Source organism: Durio zibethinus, chromosome 9 (assembly GCF_047325235.1).
Source record: "Durio zibethinus cultivar Kanyao isolate XHJ-2024 chromosome 9, ASM4732523v1, whole genome shotgun sequence".
Lineage (NCBI taxonomy): Eukaryota > Viridiplantae > Streptophyta > Magnoliopsida > Malvales > Malvaceae > Durio > Durio zibethinus.
The window spans coordinates 22,337,595-22,344,309 of NC_143170.1; the positions used below are offsets into that span (position 1 = coordinate 22,337,595).

At 33.4% G+C, this 6,715-nt stretch overlaps 1 non-coding gene across 1 annotated transcript; it reads left to right on the forward strand.

Moving 5' to 3' along the window:
* Positions 1-1,119: 1,119 nt before the first annotated feature.
* Positions 1,120-1,226, forward strand: LOC149516873 (small nucleolar RNA R71). The gene has a single exon (XR_016345447.1). It is a non-coding gene; the product is annotated as a small nucleolar RNA R71 (small nucleolar RNA).
* The last annotated feature ends 5,489 nt before the right edge of the window (positions 1,227-6,715 follow it).

Below are 6,715 nucleotides of genomic sequence, written 5' to 3' on the forward strand. Positions count from 1 at the left end.
ATCTTCTTCTCGAGGGTCTTTTTCTTGCATTACATATTCTCTTCGATTATCTTGGGTAGACTCACCTTCGGCTCTCTCTTTATGTTTAAGTTGAATGCTTTTTAATAGTGCTCTTTTTACTATAGCAATATTTACCTTTTTTTAGGAAACCCTTTTAATATACTCTTTTAGATCCTCTTTATAATCCATCTTAACATTTTTTCTTCAAGTCTTCTTCATAAGTTTTAACATCTTTAAGGGCTTTCAATGTCTTAGGTTCAAAACCTTCTAGGATTTCTTTACCAAGTCTTAATATCTCTTCATCCTCCAAATATCCTCTTTTATAATAAAATCAACTTTAGGTTGTCTTACCAAGCTAGGTAGGTTGACTACTATGGGTTTACCATCTTTCTCATTAGAATTATCCATCCTAACACCCTCCAAAGAATATATTGCATTGTATCCCTTTTTACCTTATCTTTTTAGGTTGATTTCAGTGTTACAATGCAGAGTACCTACTAGGTGATTTGCTATGGCCTAGGCAAGTTGACCTATTTGGTTTTCTAGTTTTTTTTATGAATGTAGCTTGACTTTGGATGTTGTCATTATAGTGGGTTAGAGTTTGGTGGATTGAGGTGATTGTTATTAGTTTAGTTGTTGGTGGCTTGGTGGTTTAGTTAGTTCCAAGAAAAGTTTGGGTGATAGCCAGAATTGTAGGTATTACTATAGGGATTGTTGCTTGCTTTGTTTTGTTGAATGCATTGGACTAGTTTTACCCTATATTAGCATTTTTATGAGAAATGGGGTCCTTCACATATATCATAAGATACAATGGAGCTTTGTATAGCATTAACAAGGTTGGTTTATGACCGGTTTCTTAAGGCTTCAATCTTTTTTGCAAGGGCAGCTAATTGGGAGTTAATGAAAGTAATAGCACCAACTTTAAATAAACAAGTAAACTTTTCACTGACCTTTCTTTCCATGCCCCATTGGTAATTATTGGTAGCCATCTCTTCAATTAGCTCATTAGCCTACTCAGGAGTTTTGCTCATTATTGCCTTTCCAACAGCTGAATCTAAAGTGATTCTCATGGGTGGTGTGAAACTATTGTAAGACATCTAAATTTGTAGCCATTGGGGTAAACCATCATGTGGGCATTTTTTTAGCAACTCGTTGAATCTCTCCCATCCATCATATAAAGTTTCACCATCAACCTACAGAAAAGTGATGATTTCATTCCTTAGCTTTGCAATCTTTATGGGTGGGAAAAATTTTGTTAAGAATTTCTAAACAAAATCATCCCATGTTGTAATTGAGCTAAGTGGTAAAGAAGAAAACTAACTTTTCACCATGTCCCTAAGAGAAAAAAGAAACAATCTTAGTCTTATAGCTTCATCAAAAACACCATTGTAATGAAAAATGTCACATACTTCAAGAAAATTAGAAAGATGGAGATTTGGGCCATCACATGGTAATCCTCCAAACTGCATAGAAGTTTAGACCATTAGTATAATAAAAGGTTTTATCTCAAAGTTATTGGCTTGAATAGTTGTCTTTCTAATGGATTGTTGAAAACCATTTACATTGGAAATTGCATAGTCCTTTAGAGTTCTTTGCCCTTTATTATTTGCATTCACCGTTGGAGTAAGTGTAAGAGGTTTTGATTGCTCTTTTCTTCATCTCTTAAAGGTTCTTTCTATCTCTTGATCAATTGAAGCTAAGTCAATACTTTTGAATCTATGCATACAAATAAGAAAAGATTGAAAAAAGTAAAAGAAAAGTAAATAAACAAAAAAAAGTTTAGATTATAAGAGCTTAGGAATTTTTTATTAATATTGCAAACACCGCTATAATCCTTGGCAATGGCACTAAAAACTTAATTGTTGGTTTTTATATAGAGCATGCAAGTGCACAAATCAAGTAATAAAGTGGAGTATTCCAAGTATCATCTCTTCAGGGATTATAAAATGTAATGTTGTGTTGATCACAATTACCAAAGGTGAAAGGCTATGATCTTATATCTAAACAAATAAATATTTAAGGTTTTAAGGTTATAGGGTTTAAGTAAAGATTAAAGGTGATATATAGGTAGGGTTTTTAACCTCACCAACTGTCATTTAGGAAGTGAAAGACTAATGCCAACAACTAAAGCATGAATTGAAAAATTGTAAGTAAAAGAATTAAAGATTGTAAATAAGAAAGTAAAGATTGTTGAATTCTGAAGAGATCTTTAAACAAAGCTTGCATGAAAGAAAACTAAAGAACAAGAAAATGTAGGTTGGCAAAAACTTGTAAAAAAAACAAAAAAACTTGGATCTTGAAAATGAAAGATTGCTTGTGCCAAAATTAAAGAAAGCAAGTAACAAGATTTGCAAACTTTAAAGACAAGAAAAGAGATCTTTGAATGAAATACTTCTTGATTGAAAAAGATTTAAAGAACAAAAGCTTCGGTAATTGGCAAATATGTCACCTAAGCCAATACCTTAAAAAAAATTAAAGAACTTAAATAAACTTAGAACTAAAAGAAAATGGAAAAGTAAGGGATAGGATGATTGGAATAAGGGAATGGCCTCCCTATTTATAGAATGGGATTCAACTAAGTGGTGGGAGATTACAAGATACATTTTCAAATTCAAACTTTAGGAGATAAGCTTGATCTTTATCTTCAAACTTGCATGAAAAGGATGAACTATTCAATCTTGGATGCCTTGGCCGAACATGATAATGATCTTAGCCCTTGGTCATCACTTGATGAAATATTGATAAATCCTTCCCCTAGGTTCATCTAAAATGGATTTTAAGAGAGGATAAATTGCTTTTTATCTATACTTTTAATCTTTAAAGGGATAAAGTCCTTCTCTATACAAACTCTTCAAGGCTAAGCAAAAGACTCACAATTGACTTCAAACTCCTCTTGGCCGAGTGGATTGAGCTTGGAAAGTACAAATTCTTACAAATTTTCCTTCTCCCTTGCATGGTTGAATGTACTAGTGTCTTGTACAAGTCATTCTCTTTATAGCTAAGCAAAGAAAGCATGTTTATCTTGAATTTTCACCTTGGTCGAATGTGAGAGAGTCTAATTAGGCTTGTGCATGCTTGAATATGGACTAATGGTGGACAACATTATGCATGTAAAGTTGGGTTGAATGTGAGCTTTACATGGTTACATGCATGGCATGCATGAAAATGAGTCTTGAGCTTGAAAAACCTAAGTCATGAAAATAAAATAAAAAGCATGAAAAATCATCCAAAAATTTAAATTTTAGCATCATTTTGACATATAAAATCTCTTATATTTTGGTGTTATTATTCCGTCAGGCTATCACCGGTCCAAATAAATATCAATCCTAGATCCACTCTTTTTGACCCTATTATTATGTCGAACCTAAATGATCCTAATGCACAAGAAAAACTAAAAAGGGTGTCTAACTTGACAAAAAATACTAATATGAAGAGAAAGTATGATATGTTAGAAGAAAGACTAAAGGCAATAGAAGGGCTTGACATAGATGGAAACGTTAATGCCAATGAATTGAGTCTAGTACCTAATCTTGTTATTCCATGAAAGCTTAAGATCTTAGATTTTAAGAAATATGATGGAACGAAGTGCCCCTTAACACATATTATAATGTTCTTTAGAAAGATGACTAGGCATACATACAGTAACAAGTTGTTAATCCACTATTTTCATGATAGTTTTATTGGGCTCGCTATAAGGTGGTATATCCAACTAGACCAAATCAAAATTCACTCTTAAAAGGATTTAGCAAGGGCCTTCATAACATAATTCAAGCATGTTAAAGATATGGCACCAGATAGGTTATCTTTGCAGAATATGGACAAAAGGGCCACTAAAACCTTTAAAGAGTATGCATATAGATGGATGGATATAGCTGCATAGGTCCAACCATTGTTAACAAAAAAAAGAGACTATGGTATTCTTCATCAGTACTCTAAGAGCCTCATACTATGATAAATTGGTAGGCAATGCAACTAAGAATTTTATTGATATGGTGATATTGGGAGAAATGTTCAAGAATGCAATAAAAAATGGTAAAATTGATGGACAAAAGGCTAAGTGCCAAGAAGACCTAGCAACAAGAAAGAAAGAGTCTGAAACCCATGAAGTAATAGTTTTAAGCCCAACATCTAGACTTTTTGTTCCCTACCACCCATATACCACCTACTAACCCTACTGCTCATCAACAAACTAAATATCCCAAACACCACAGACATGTACAACACCACCAGAACTAATGTACCAACCTAGTTTCTAATTAAGAGTTTCCCAATACACTCTAACACTGACCACACAACCATTTTCCCAACCAAGCAACCTAACTCCAGAATAAAAAAACTTTCAGACCACCAACACCAGAGAAAGAACCACTATTGAATAATACCCATGTCTTACACTGATCTTTACCTACAACTCTTAAAAGGTTAACTTATCACCCTTATCCCCATTAAATATCTCAAACCACTGTATCCCAAATGGTAGAACCTAATGCCTAATGTGAATACCATTATAGTACTATGGGTCATTCTTTAGAAGATTGTATGGCTTTGAAGTACATGGTGCAAGCATTGGTGAAAGCCAAGTGATTAAACTTTGACACTTTAACAAACTCGATATTGGACAAAACTTATTACCTAATCATGCTGAGGATACAACTAATGCAATATAGAGGGGAAGAGGACTCAAAAGGTGCATAAAAAAGGTGAAACTCCTCTAGCAATGTACAATTGTTTGGTTAAAACTAGTAAATTCAATCAATGGTCTCTAAGGTTGATGACAACCATTTAAAATATGGTTTGATCTAAAAATATCATGGAATGGTAAAGGGTCACTTTATTCAAGATTATGAAAAGTTTAAGCAAGTAGTCCAAGGGTTGATGGATATCGAGATAGTTAAATTTTACAATGAAAATGAAGAAGATGGGGTGAGCATGATAGCAAGCAAAATACTAGTTAGATTGTTTATCCTTGAGCCTTTAGCTATTTTTTAAAAATAACCAAAGCTGGTGGCAAATGAATCAATTCCCCACCCTACAGCAGTTGTGATTGTATATGTACCCAATATTTTTCCTTACAAAAATGACTGAGTAATCTTGTGGTAGTATAAGTGTGACGTAGAAGTCTAAGGATTGAATAATTCAAACATCGAGGATGAAGCCAACATATTCGAGGTTGAAGGAATGACCTATAATGGTCGATGTTATGCCCTTGAGATATTGGAGTAAGCAAGAAAAGAAAAGAAAAAAGAAGCAGAAGGGAGTAAAAATGAAGAAAGAGTTCTTATTGTGATGAACCTAGCAATATAATATAAAAAGGCCAATGATTGAAAAGGAAACATGTAAATTCTTGACAATTATTTGACACAATGAATATAGTGTAGTGGATCAACTTAATAAAATGTCAGTAAAAATCTCACTTCTATCTCTATTACTAAACTCTGAACCCACATGAATGCGTTATTGAAAGTGCTAAATTAAGCTTATGTAGACCATGACATTTTTATTGAAAAGGTAGATTATTTGGTGGGAAATATAGTGGCTTTTAACTTTATAACATTTAATAATGATGAAATCTCATTGGAGGGGCGAGGTAGTGTGAAAGCCCAGCATATCATAGTGAAGTGCAAAAGTCATATCATGGCAAATATGCTAATTGACAACAGATCTTCCACCAAAGTTATGCTAATGGATACATTAGCAAAGTTACTGGTCGATCTTTCATACATGATAACCACATAGTGGTCAGAACCTTCGATGGGTTAAAGAGAGAGGTGATTGGAAACATAAAGATTCTACTATAGTGGATTTTTGTATGTTCAATGTTGAATTCTAAGTCATTGACATTTCACCATCGTACAACAATCTACTTGGAAAATCATTGATCCACATCATTAGGGTCGTACTATTATTTTTGTATCAGAAAGTAAAATTCATGGTTAATGAAAAGCAAGTATGTGTTGACAGAGAGAAAGATCCATTAGTAACCAAGACTCTGACAACCGTCTATCTAGAAGCTACAGAAGAAGCATTTGAATGCTTTTTTCGTGCTTTTGAAGTTGTCAATACCACATATGAAGGAGAAAGATCAACCATATCTATCCTTCACTTATCAAAGGCTACTAGAATGATGGTTAAATATATGTTGGCAAAGGGATAGAAGCTTGGTCTAGGTTTTAAGCCAACACTCTAAGGGATGAAAAAAGTGTCAGAGTTTAAAGAGAGTAAATAGAGATTTGGTTTGGGAAATAAATCGACTACTGCTGACAAGAAAAAAGCCATATAAGAGAAAAAAAAAATAGAATGGCTCTCTTCAAAAGATAAGGGATGGATGGAAGAAGAATGGTGTTTTCATATCTTTATGACACTTTTTCACTTTAGTGGGTATGTTTACCCCAAAGTGTCAAAGGTAGGGGTCCTAACAATTGAGATAGAGGTGACCTTCTCGAAGCTGAATCCAAAAAAAGAAAAAAAAATGGACAAAGCAATGATAACGGAGGAAGAAATTTTTTTGTTTTCTTTCAACAATTGAGTCTAGAAACTAGTTTGTTTACTTTTGTTAACCTTGAACTGAAATCCAAGTGCCTTTACCCAAAGGCATGCAAAAGGTTTATATCGGCTTATTTTTCAACATCATCAATAAAATAGCAAATGTAATGCATTTTTCATCACATTGTTTTTCTTGCTTCCATCTTTTTATTCATGCCCATTTATCTTTTAT